Source organism: Cornus florida, unplaced genomic scaffold (assembly GCF_030987335.1).
Source record: "Cornus florida cultivar Cherokee Brave unplaced genomic scaffold, ASM3098733v1 CherokeeBrave_3.0.0_Hap2_Chr11, whole genome shotgun sequence".
In the NCBI taxonomy this organism is placed as follows: domain Eukaryota; kingdom Viridiplantae; phylum Streptophyta; class Magnoliopsida; order Cornales; family Cornaceae; genus Cornus; species Cornus florida.
This window is the reverse complement of record NW_026775581.1, coordinates 47,669,297-47,681,078: the sequence shown is the minus strand read 5'-3', so window position 1 is coordinate 47,681,078 and position 11,782 is coordinate 47,669,297. Positions and strand designations below refer to the sequence as shown.

The 11,782-nt window shown below is 36.6% G+C and overlaps 1 pseudogene; it reads right to left on the bottom strand.

Moving 5' to 3' along the window:
• Nucleotides 1-7,873: 7,873 nt before the first annotated feature.
• On the bottom strand, nucleotides 7,874-7,972 carry LOC132287544 (small nucleolar RNA R71; annotated as a pseudogene).
• Nucleotides 7,973-11,782: the final 3,810 nt, after the last annotated feature.

The following is an 11,782-nucleotide window of genomic DNA, read 5'->3' as shown; positions in this document are numbered from 1 at the left end:
TTATTCATTAAAACTCTAATTGCTTAGAAATCCTAAGTTAATTGCTCTTAATCATGCAATCAAAATACATAAATAATGAAAATTCCCAAAGTTAAAGAACAATCAAACTATATTATTCGGATTCGGGTAACATCAAGGCCCTAAGATAGAGTTTAGCTATTCATGAAGAGGGTTGATGTCTTCATTGATGTTGTAGAAACCATCTCCATAGACCACCAAATAACTCCTTAGGATTTTCTTCTTCAATCTTCAAAAAAAAGGCCAAAACCTTAAAAGCTGCCATGAGATCTAAAAATTGCAAGAAAAAGGGGAGAGAAGAGGATGAGTGATCTTAATGAGTCTCCTCATCTCCTTTTATAGTGGAGAACAAGTCCTAATCCCCTTTGGATGAGTTTTACATCTTTTGGGAACAATTGGACCTATAAGGAAATAAAGAGGGGTGATTTTACATCCTTCCTACATGTATTTTTAACTTCCAGGAGGTTTGTGATTGAGCACAAAACATTGTGCTCGAGCACAGCCTCAACATTTGGTTTTCTTTCAACAAATTTGTTTGACGTTGTAACACCATTTTGAAATATTTAGAGTACCACTCTCAATTTCTATTAGAGACAAAAACTCCGGGCTTCGAGTCTTCTTTCCATAGCCACTAAGTTAGACTAATTTGGAGTTTCGAGTGAAAAGTTATGCCCAAAATACTGAAGCAGGTCCAAAATTTCCATCAGTGCTCAAGCTCTAAGGGGTTGTGCTCGAGCTTTGGGAGCTGAATTTTTTCGAAGTGTCTTTTTCTTCAATACTTAGCCATTTTTCTTGAATTTTATGATTTGTTCTCGAGTACAGAAAGTTGTGCTCGAGTTCTGGGGCCAGAATTCTTGCAAATTTGCCCGGTTAAGTTCCAAATTAACTCGGAAGGCCTCGAACATCACCTTAAGCACCTGGAACATTGCAATAAGCTCTAAATACATGAAATTGACTGTATCTTTAGGTAAAAACGCACGAAAAGCAAATAAACAAAAATAAAAATAAGAACTAAGATAAAAGTATCACTATGACATTAATATATGCATGTTTAATAGCTCAAATATGCAATATTTAGAGTTTATCACACCCCCAAACTTACATAGTGCTAGTCCCTTAGTAATACACAACTAAACTAAAATAATAAAATAAAATAAAATAAAAAAAAAACATAAAGTCCGCTTTCGTGGGAATCATGAATGCATTTAGCATATGTAACAAGCCTTTAAGCCCATTAGTTACCCCTAATGGACGCAATATAGTTTCGTGAGGGTTTCCAGAGATGGTAACCCCAAATATCCAAACTTTAGCTCAATTATCACATGCGTAGCACACAAAGATATCCCAACAATTAATAAACATGAAACTACACCAAATATGTAGATTATGCACTATCAGAAACAATTTCAAACCTTCAACATCATACACAACAATTATGGTCCCCGCATAAAGTTCAAATCCACATGTCAAATAATCTTAGAGTCTAGCATGCTTTTAAAAGTGAACTCACCTCTATCTATGTTACTTACCATCCATACTCATACATACTTCATAACCTTCTTTAACTTGCTAGCAAATTCTTCAAATTTTGATTCCTAAGGCATAAATAACAATTTTAACACAAGTATGCAATTTTTTCAATATTTGTTTTTTTTTTTTTTAATAATAAGAGTTGTGTGCAATGTTCGAATCCTTTCAACTCTCTAAAAAACCCATGTAGCAAGCTTTCGATCAATGACTCCTAAATCGGCCGATTTTAGGCCATTAGGTGTCAAGACACCCCAAAGGACTTAATAACTTAAGTTAACTAGGCTATGAATCCAAACTAACTCTTTAACTTTCTTTTATCTAAGTTTTCTGCCATTTGACGTGAAATCTCAATACTTACTAAGGCAAGAGTCCCAGTTACTCGGTGGAAAACAATCGCATTGCATATATTCCTGTCATTATGCCACAGTCCTCAAATTTCCAAACCTACCAACTCATCTTAGTTAATTACAAAATATAACGAGATATCAAGTTTATAACCCCACAAAATAAATTCAAGTGTGCTCATGTGCAATGCGAAGTACTCTACAAGTCAGAAATTATGAGAATGTGAAAAGACGAATAATGTGGACCACTATATGCAGACATGATGTCAAAAACTTTCAATTTATCCCCAAAATAACATTAATTCCATATACATAATGTATTAATCCATTAAAAACTGCTTTGGGACATCAAACTAGCTTCACATGTATAAAATCATTGCGAACACCACATGTTCTCAACTTTACCATTTAAAAATTGCAATTTTTTTTCAAAAATGTGGAATTAATCAACAAACTTGCAATTATATTATCTTACTCCCAAACTTGAACTGCACATTATCCTCAATGTTCAATGAGAACAAAAATAGAAGAAGGGTCGGAACAATATTACAATAGAAATGATAAATGTCAAAATCAAACCGTCCAAAACATAGGCAATTGTCAAGTAAGGTGGTACCCCCAAACTTGAATACAAAAACCTATCAATGAAATCAACTAGGCACCACCACGTGAAAGTGAACAAGTCCCCAAAGGGTATGAAATAATAAATACACTTACTATCGCACTCCTATAGACTAAAGAGTTGTGATAAATAATATTAAAAATAACTAAAAAAATAAATAAAAAAATAAAATAAACAAAAATAAAAATGTTTTTTTATCATAAAAAAAGCTATTAATGTACAATCACAAACAAGACAGAATGTGTCACATGGGTGCTAAGTTTAATGTCTCTAGCAAGACGAAATGTCACTCTCTATCCCGTATCTAACAACTCGACTACCTCCTTCATCTCGTGCACCTAAATTCCTACACTCGAAAACAAAAATAAATTAATAGAAAATTATTTACAAGACCTAAACTAACAATCAAACTAGAACTAATCTTTAACCTAACAAGAACCGTTACACATTCCCTGGGAATGATGCTAAAAATTGATGTGTGTATTATCAATGATAAAAATCACCCGTAATAGAACGAATCCTTGTAGGATAGGGCTATGTTGAGGGTGTCGAACTTCACGAATTGTGGTGAATTGTTCAGTGTAAAATTAATCGCTAATTTAATTTAAAGAAAAGATTTGTTTGTTTTGATTATATCTAAATAGCATGAAAAGTAAAAATAAGCAATTAGAACAAATATTGAGGTCAAGAGAAGAAATACTTAGGGCTTAACTTCACCACGAACCTCATAATATGGCCAATTGCTTCAACCTTACAAATTTCAATATTTATGCATAATTGGGAATTAAATGAATCCACATCCAATTTAATTCGATTTCAAGAAGATAAATCATGAATTTACGTTAAGGAATAATCTATGTTCAGATCCACTTCGGATATGGCCCAACGATTTACTCGTAGGACTTTGGAGCTTAGTAAGACCAAGGTCTGAGGTTCGAGTCCCGCTGGGTGATCTTTATGGCTAGCCTCCGCTACCTCTGCAGTGACTTATCCGGCCCGGGTGGGGAGGAGCCCTTCCGGGTCCTCGAGGATTAGTGGGGTTGTTGAGGGACCCTAAGAATTCGTGCCATCCCGGACACCCCAGGTTAATTAAAAAAATAATAATAATCTATGTTTAGTTAACACGAATTGTCTACCTAACTACTTTAATCTATGGTGCAATACAACTCGTCTTCCGTAGGTATAAATTATCAAAACATTCATTCACAATACAATTTAAGCATTATTACATGATCACTATTCAAATCGTTATGAGAAGCCCTTAACCGCTAATCTCAAACAATAAGAATAGTTTGGATTTGATTAAAGTAAAATCAATTCTAAGATAATATATTAATTTCATCAAAAACTAATTATTCATTAAAACTCCAATTGTTTAGAAATCCTAAGTCAATTGCTCTTAATCATGCAATCAAAATACATAAATAATGAAAATCCCCAAAGTTAAAGAATAATTAAACCATATTATTCGGATTCGGGTTACATCAAGGCCCTAAGATGGAGTTTAGCTACTCATAGAGAGGGAGGATGTCTTCATTGATGTTATAGAAACTATCTCTATGGACCACCAAAAAACTCCTTAGAATTTTCTTCTTCAACCTTCAAAAAGAACTCCAAAATCCTATAAGCCACCACGAGATCCGAAAATTACAAAAGTGAGAAGAGAAACAGGAAAGAGAAGAGTATGAGAGATCTTAATGTGTCTTCTCATCTTCTTTTATTGTGGAGAACAAGTCTTAATCCCATTTGGATGAGTTTTAAAGTTATTGGGAACTATTAGATCCATAATAAAACAACGAGGGGTGATTTTATATCATTCCCACTTGTATTTTTAACTTCCAGGAGGTTTGTGCTCGAGCACAACCTCAACGCTTGCTTTTCTTTCAGCAAATTTGTTTGACAGTGTTATACTATTTTGACATATTTAAAGTTCGAATATTGAAATTACTATAGAGGAAAAAACATCGGTCTTTGAGTCTTCTTTCCATATCCTCTGAGTTTATCCAATTTGGAATTTCGAGTGAAAAGTTATCCCTGAAATATTGAAGAAGGTCCAGAATTTCCCATCAATGCTCAAGCTCTAAAGGGTTGGGCTCGAGTTTTGGGAGCTGAATTTTTCTGAAGCGCCTTTTTCTTCAACACTTAGCCATTTTTCTTTATTTTTATAATTTGTGCTCAAGCACAGAAAGTTGTGCTCGTGCTCTGGGGCCAAAATTCTTGTAAATCTGCCCAGTTGAGTGTAAAATTGACTCAGATGGCCCCGAATGATGAGCGCTGAAAAGTGCTCATTTAAACCCCTTAAACTTAGGTATTTTAGAACATTTATCTATCTTACCTTCCCGTTTTAGACTAATTTCGTGTTATTATCCTTTCTAGGTGCTTATCCCCAAAATAAGCTAATTCAGCCAAATAAAAGCTTAAAAAAAGCTAACTTAAGCTGGATGGAAGAAATGAGCAAAGTGGAAACAGAATAAAGCAAAGTGTGGAAATAAGCATGTTCGATTGATCTCAAGAATACTTCGATCGATCGAAAGTTCATCGATCTAGACTTTCCAAGATGGATCCAAGCCCTGTTGTCCTTATCCAAAGATGCCATAAAGTTGAATCGATCCAACAATGCTCAGATAGATCGAAAAGATTCCATCTTATCCTGTTGTACCACCCTACCTGCCACTTTCATCTCTTTCCCCAAAATATATCAGATCTGTCTTTATCCAAAAAGGCGTCGCCATGGGAGGATCGATCCAGTCAAAGTTTGATAGATCTCAGCCATGTTCGATCGATCTCAACACAGTTTGATGAATCGAACTTCCTCAATTTCGAAAAAAATATCTTTCCAGCTCATTAAAAGTTGTCTCATTGTGCAATCACTGGAGGAGCCCTTGTGTATGAGCCTAGACCATTGGGTGTGACATTTGAGCTACCTATATAAGGATTATGAGCCATTTTTACAAATAAGTTTTTGATATGCTTTTTAGAGTAGAGAGATACAATTCTTAGAGGGGAAGAAAAGAGAAGGGGAGGCTAGAGACACATTCTAGAGAGGTTTTCCATCTTCCTCAAGAAGAAGAGCACTTCTACCATGGACATAGCCCTTGAGGGTTGGAGGACACCATTTAGGAGTGGCTAGACATCCTCTTGGGGCTAGAGTTAGCCCTAAACATGCTTTCTTTACCTTAATTTATGTATTTTTTAGGGGATTTGTGTTGTAATACATGTTTTGACATATTTATATACATAGATCTTGTTTATTCAATGATTTGTGTGGTTTAATTCTTCCAATTGATCATTTCATTCTATCCATATGTCTATGTATGCTAGAATAGATGTTCATGTATTTATCTCTATCTCTTATGTTGTTGATGCATGTCTATGTGTGTTGATGCTATAGATCTAGAGATTGTCAAGATATAGTGCTTAATAGAATGCTCTTGTAGTTTATTTGATGGTTCATACTCATTTCTTGATGGATTGTGCCTCTCCCTTAGTTTAATTAGTTTAATTTCCATGTCATTAGCTTAGATGTAGTGTAGTTACCCTAGTTTTTAAATGAGAGGACAATCCATGCTTATTGTTTGATGTTCCATACTTATAAATGCAAGTAGTATATTTCTCTAATTATGTGATGTGTCTGGATTATGAGTTTAAAGAAGGATTAATGACTTAGTTTGATATATTGTGCTATTCATTATGTTGTTTAGACAATATATACTTAATTGGTCATCCAGCTTGTTAAAACAACCACACACACTCACTATTGTTGCAATATATGTTTTCCCCCTCATTAACTGTGAATTGAGTGTAGAGAAATGTGATGCTTAGTGGTGATTTCTAAGTCACCTCTCTCTCTTATTTTCTCTATCCTTTAATTGCTTGTTTTACGTTGAACTTGCTTAATCTTAATTATAGTTTAATCAACCAAGCAATCTACCTTTGATCATTCTACTTACTAACCCTAAACATTGTTTCCATTACTAGTAGCCCTCTAATCCCTTGGGACGATCCCTACTCACTCTTGCTACGTTAGTAGTAGTGGTAGTAGTAGTTTTTATAAATATAAACTTGACTTAAAAGGCTTTTCTTGAACCGTGCATTCACTACATTATTTTGGCCTCTAGGAATAACCACCGTTAAATTTTGGCGCCATTGCCGGGGATTTGAATTGGCAATACCGTGTTTTGGAAACAATTAGGGACTAGTACACCTTTAATTGTGTCTTTACCATATTTTTATTTTTGGTTACTTATTGTGTTTGTTCTTATTTGGCTAGGTGAATTGAGCAAGGAAGTTGAGCAAAAGAGAATTCAAAGCAAGGAGCAAAGCTAAGCACAAAAAGGACTAAAAATTTTAAAAAATGCAAATCATAGCAAAGCTTGGAAGTTGAAAATGAATTGAAGTTACTTAAGGACCCTTTGTGAGATCTTCCTAACTTAAGCTCTAGTTAAAACTTCGGCCCGCGTGGAGGCTTGTTTTTCGTTTCTTAGATAAATCGTGAGCCCGCGTGGAGGCTATTTACTTTTCTTTGCATGTTGTTTAAGCATGGGAGCATGGGATTATTGTATGTGGAGATTTGTTGATTGATTTGTTATGGGGGCGAAGTGTTTGTTACTTACTTATTTACTTGTTATTTGTCTTTTCTAGTGCATGCATGGTCGCAGGTCATTAAATCCTACTCTTATCCCTCTTAATTTTTATCTTGAATCAGTTGTTCGTAACCCTAGGGGAAAAGGTAGTTCTCATCACTCCATTTTACCAATGGAGAATTTGAATGACGACCATGTGGAGGACCTTGGTCACATAGACCAACAAGGCATCCTCTACCCTAATGTGAATCATGCAAATGTTCAAGTACCATTAGGCGTGCCTAGACCATTCATTCCACCACAATAAGAAGGCCAAATTCCATTGGGAATGCCTCAACCAATCTTTGGTCCACAACCTCCTATGGTTCAAGCTAATCAAGGTGTTCATGTAGCACCACTAATTGTGAATCCTCCTATTACATTAAGAGACCATTATATGCCTAATAAATATAATGCACCCACTTGCATTCAATTGCCTCCATTTAGAACACCTCATTATGAAATCAAACCACAAACCATTCAAATGCTTCCTAACTATCATAGACTTCTTAGTAAAGAACCTTATAAGCATTTGGATGAGTTTCTTGAAGTGTGTTCCACCGTGAAATACACGGACATGCCAGAAGAAGTTTGAAGACTTAAACTTTTTCCTTTCACCCTTAAAGACAAAGCAAAATATTGGTTCAACAATCTTAGGCCTTTTTCGATAACCTCTTGGGCGGAAATGTAACATTCTTGAAAAAGTACTATCCGGTTTCTAAGACCAATGCCATGAGAACTTCAATTAGAGAATTTTCTCAAAGGGATGGGGAAATGTTTCATGAGGCATAAGAAATGTTTAATGATTTGCTTAGAAAGTGCCCTCATTATGACATACCTAAGTGGCAATTAGTTCAATATTTCTTTGAAAGTTTACCGGATAATCACAAGGGTATGGTTGATGCATCTATGGGTGGTTCTTATCTTGACAAGCATAAAAATGATGTGTGGCAATTGTATGATAGTATGAGTGAAAATTCCATCCATAGGTCCTTATCTTCTAAAAATGGTAGAAACCTAGGTAGAAGGAAGAGTGTTGGCTTGTATCAAGTTGACAACTCCAATGACATAGCCGCTGAGATGAAATCCTTGTCTCAAAGGTTTGATTAATTTTTGATCAACCAAAATTCGGCGAATCAAGTATCTTCCTCCCCTACTCATATTCATCATCGTGCATCTAATAAATCTTGCATGACTTGTTTAAGTGTCTTGCATTCTACTTCCAATTATCCACATGGATATATGCAAAGTGAGCCCCATGAGCAAGTCAATGCTACATTTTTAATCAAGGGAATAATCCCAATGGCACTCATTACAATTCAAATTGGAGGAACCATCCAAACTTTTCTTGGAAAAGCCAAGGGGAAGGCTCAAACCCTCCCCAAGGTGGTTTTTAAGAGAAGTATATTCCGCCACTAATGCAAGGCCAAGGTTCCCAAGGTTTTAAATCATCATCATTTCAATCACATAGCAATCAATTTTCTAATTCTCATTTCCCTAATCAACCATTTTATTTCCAAGGAAACTCTAGGAGTCCCGCCTTTGAAGAGAAATTTTTGACCGCTCTAGGCACTCTAGAGGCTAACACTCAATTGCTTCATTCTCACTCTCAATCCATTACTAAGCTAGAAACCCAAGTAGGGCAAATAACTAGTACCTTAAATGCTAGAGAGATGGGAAAGATGCCTTTGAATGCCCCACCAAAGGAACAATGTGTTGTGGAGACTCATTCCTCATCGGAAGGGTACACAATTGAGCATGTCAATGAGGTGACAACCTTGAGAAGTGGGAAGATTGTGGACAACCAAGGAGGTGTGTCCAATGAAAAGAGTGAACCGGTGCAACCAAAAGTTGACACCCGTCCCGTTTCTTATCATATTCATCCTTCATTGCATATGCATAATCATTTAAATGAGAAAGTGTTAGAAAGTGATTTGAAAAGTGAGTCCAAAATTGATTTGAAAGATGAAGTGAACAAAGCTTTGAAAAAGGATCTTAAAAATTCTTGTGCTGAAGATTCTTCAAAGAAAAGTTTTGAAATTTTTTTTTGAGCTAAGAGCTCCATTTCCGGATGCCTTGAAAGGATCCATTTATCTTAACAAGCAAAAGACTAAAACCAATGAAATCTTTGAAATGTTTAGGCAAATGAAGATTAATCTCCCACTTTTGGATGCAATTAAGCAAATTCCGGCTTATGCCAAGTTCTTAAAAGATTTTTGCACCCAAAAAAGGAAGAGTAAGAGCCAAGCACCTAGGAAAATGGTTTTGACCGAGCAAGTGAGCTCAATCTTGCAACATAAGACCCTTCCAAAGTTTAAGGACCCCGATTCACTTACTACCTCTTGCATCATTGGTGACCATGTCATTAATTGGGCTCTTCTAGACTTAGGAGCAAGTGTTAATCTTCTTCCATACTCGGTATCTGTCAAATTACGCTTAGGATACTTGAAACCAACGTCGGTGATTTTACAACTTACTGACCGATCCATAAAAAATCCTAGGGGTATCATTGAGGATGTCTTGATTAAAATTGATAAATTCTTCTTCCCGGTCGATTTCATTGTCATTGACACGGAACCGGTTCCAAATCCCAAGAGCCAAATTCCTATTATCCTTGGCTGTTATTTCTTGGCAACCACAAATACCAACATCAATTGTAGGACGGGGGTAATGAAAATCTCATTTAGGTATATGAAAGTGAAATTGAATATCTTCAATCCAACCCCAAATTCATTTGACAAGTATGAAAAAGTAAATGTTGTAGAAAAATGTTTAGACCATGAATGTGAAAGAATGGAGTCTTTGCTTGAAACCAAAAAGTTCATCTTTGACCTTGAGTCTAAAGAATAATGTTTCAAAATCTTGCTTTAAGAGGGCATAGAAGCCCAAAGATCACATTGACAAAGGACCAACAAATTCCTTTGAACCTAATCCAACAAGTTCTTTAGGGAACCGTTTGTTGGGTAGAATTCAAAGTACTTATCACCCCATTAAGGAAGGGATGCACTGCAAGATGTTTGATCCGGGCTAAAAGAGCCCAACGTTTTGCTAGAGACTTTAAAGACTAGTAAATGCTTCGTAAGGTTTACAACCCTATTGCTCCCTCATTTCTATTTTATCTTTCATTTCTTGCGTCGTCTAGATATGTTTTGGAATTCATACACATGGCTAAGAATTTTGATTTAGTATGCGTGCACTTTATTTCTGAAAATAGGCAATTTGTCCCTATTCGATCGATCTCAAAAGAGGTTCGATCGATCGAACACCCATTCCTGCATCCAATCATTGCTCTGTTCCATCGATTTAAAATTTCCTGTATAAATCAGACCTTTGTGTATCATTCGAGAATTTCTTTGGATAGATCTGAAAGTTCCTAGATCGATCCAATTTTTCTTGGATCGATCTTCACTCCACGCTTAGAAATTTTTTTGAGATCCATGAAAAAGGCATCTCTGTGCATCGTTCGAGCTTCTCTACAAGTTTTTACCTGTTCGATCGATTGAACTTATCTCAGATCGATCTCACATTTTTATAATCGATCGAACTTCACAGATTTGCATCCCACACTTCACACACTCTCTTTTGTGATTCTATGTTATCTCATACATGCTCAATGCCTGTGTTTTTCATGTTGGATGCATTCTATAGTTATATTGTTTAGCATGCTTCACTAAATGTCACTGTTTATTTAGCCCCATCATCACTTGCATAGGTTTTAACATACATGTTTCTATATACTATGTTTTAATTCTTTATGCCAATACTAACTTATATTGTAAGTGTTTTTCTTTCTGTTTTGTAGGCCATGGCTAGGGTTAAGACTGTTGCCCGTGGACATTATCATCACCGAGTCAGGCCCAGATTAGAGGGGCCAGGTGAGCCCTCTCATGTTCTGGAGCAGCCCGAGCATCAGGCAAGACCATCTCAGGTCCCGGATCCTGAGCAACCTGAGTAGCTAGAGGATTATACAGAGGCCGATCCAGCTCAGTCCCCATCAGCCGATTTTAGACTCCAGTCTCCGACCTCTGCATCTTTGTCATCCCATGATGAGGCTGAGCATACACCATCACCTTCTTCATCTCTGCCTTATGCACAACCAGGCCAGGCCTTAGATAGACCTCTGCCGAGATATTCACATCTTACAGTGGCACATAAGTCAGTTTTTGACATCTCTTTTTTCTCCCAGTACATTCTGACCCAGGCAGCCTATAAGGACATTAACCGCAGGGGCATTTCAACCATTCTAGCCCCTGTCACATACCCAGTTTACCCGAGGCTTGTTCGGATGTTCTTCTAGAATGCGGTGCTGCGTACTACCGTTGATGGCCATCATATCACCATTACAGTGGAAACTCTGGCCAGATCTTGCGGATGCCCACATGTTTGCCTTCCTGAGCTTGAGCTCGTTTATCCCATTCTGGAGAAGAGGCCTTTTTATGAAGACATGGTTCTGGCACTTACAGGCTATTACAGTGAGGGCGAGACATTTGCTACTCGGACTTATCTACCCAATGACCTGTGGTTCTTTGATTCGGTCCTGTACCGAAATGTATGTATGACGGGCCATAAGGTCCAGAGGCGCGATGACTATTTGACAGCCCTGTATGCTTTCTACACAGGGTACTAGGTTTCTATTCCGGCCTTAT